Below are 1,995 nucleotides of genomic sequence, written 5' to 3' on the forward strand. Positions count from 1 at the left end.
TAAAATCCTGCAGCTGCTGCCCCACCCCTCCTATGGGATTTGGCCCAGCACAGCACAAGGGGCCCAAGCCCACTTGACCTCTGCTCCCTACTAGCACACATTGGACACAAAGAGGTTTTTGCTACTTCTTTGCCACATTCTCCATTTCCTTCCTTTAGACCCTTGCCCACGGGTTGCGTGTGCCTGTTAATGCCTGTTCCATCCTGTCCATTGAGAAGCACCCTACTCAAGTCGTACTGCCCGTCCACAGCCTTGCCCGCTTCTCAAAGCAGACTCCCTCCTCCTCGATGCTCCCAAGGACTTGCTCTGGTCCTCTCTGATAACATTCGTACGTGTTATATTAATTCGTTTGCTCCATGTTTGGTCCTGGCGTTCTCCAATATATTATGATTTTTTTCCCAAGCTTGGGATAGGGAGTTGTGTTAGGGAGGAAACTTGTGTACCTTGAAAAGAAAAGTTGATACTATAATTGCATTGATTTGATTTTAACCGTGCTAATTCTTGTATTTTGCTATTCCTAGCAGAAAGGACTTGAGATTTTTATGTGAATCCAAAGGTGGCATTTACAAGAAACTGAGAGCATTTGTCTACTGAGGGAAATGGAGTGAAAAAAAAAAAAAGTCAAGAATGACAATACATGTGGTGAGTTCTGGGGAGGCACAGAGGAGGGAGCTTAGCCAGGGATGAGACCACCTTCCTGGAGAAGTTGCAGTTTATTTTTCCCTCCTGAAATAAATGCAATAAAACTTTCACCTTTCTCCTTCTTCTGCAACTCCACAGAGTTCCCAAGGAAAGAATGAGCCTGCCAGGCCAGCACAAAACCAAGGAGAGGAAAGAGTCTTCTCTCTTGCCCTGCTTTTGGTTTCAGGTTCTTGGCTTTGCAGAGGTGGTATTCTGGTGAGAAGTCACTGGCTGGCAGTGGGACTATTTCATCCATCGGCCCAGCTGTGGGTCCTGAAATCCCCATTGCTCGGGGCAGAGGGACCATGCTGGGGTGTGAGCAAGCTTTTTTTCCCTCCAAATTAATGGTTTCATTCCCATTAATTCTAGAGGGCAGAAGGTGGGAGAAGTGACCCGCGTCTGGTGAGCAGCTATGTACACCCCCCTGAACCCCATGACAAAAATATATGTTAGATATTCCTTACATTTTACAGATGAAGGAACGGAAGCTCAAACACATTTCATGATTTGCTCAAATTTCAGTGGTAGCACTGGGGTTTAAATCCACAATATGGGAACATCTAGGTGGCTCAGTGGTTGAGTATCTATCTTGGGTTCAGGTCGTGATCCCGGGGTCCTGGGATCGAGTCACACATTGGGCTCCCTGTATGGAGCCTGCTTCTCCCTCTGCCTGTGTCTCTGCCTCTCTCTCTTTGTGTCTCTCCTCAATAAATAAATAAAATCTTAAAAAAAACCCATACTATGGGTTACTATGACTCCATAACTCCACATTCATTCTCCTCCAGCAAATTGTATCCTAGCCTCCCATCCTCATCCACCTTGTAGACCTTGGTTTCCTACAGGGCTAAAAAAGATTGTTCAATCATCTTTAGCTTTATGTTTGGGGCAAATTGAAAACAAGAGAATGTATTTATAGTACATTAATATCTTTTTGGTTTAGAATATGCTGTTGCATGCTCTTCTTTGACACCACGTTCCCCCCCTGCCCCCAATTTATAAGCGAAGAAGTTGAGGCACAAAGTGGTTAAGTGACTTGCCCAAGGGGGAGATTTGTTCAATCATAAAGATGGGCCTGAACTTTTTCTACTTTGCATTCTGACTTGAAAGGCAGAGAACATATGCTCAAGGGGGAGATCTCACTAACTTTCATGTCAGATCGTCCTCTTGCTAATTTAATCCTGTCATTCCTACTTACATCCCTTTGGAAAACCACCACCAATCCTTTCTCTTTTGATATTTTCATGCTAAAAATATTCCCTGCACAGCCACCTCATCCACAAACAAGCAACTCAGCACTCTCCCCAGAAGTGTATC

The sequence above is a fragment of the Vulpes lagopus genome, chromosome 10, assembly GCF_018345385.1.
Source record: "Vulpes lagopus strain Blue_001 chromosome 10, ASM1834538v1, whole genome shotgun sequence".
In the NCBI taxonomy this organism is placed as follows: domain Eukaryota; kingdom Metazoa; phylum Chordata; class Mammalia; order Carnivora; family Canidae; genus Vulpes; species Vulpes lagopus.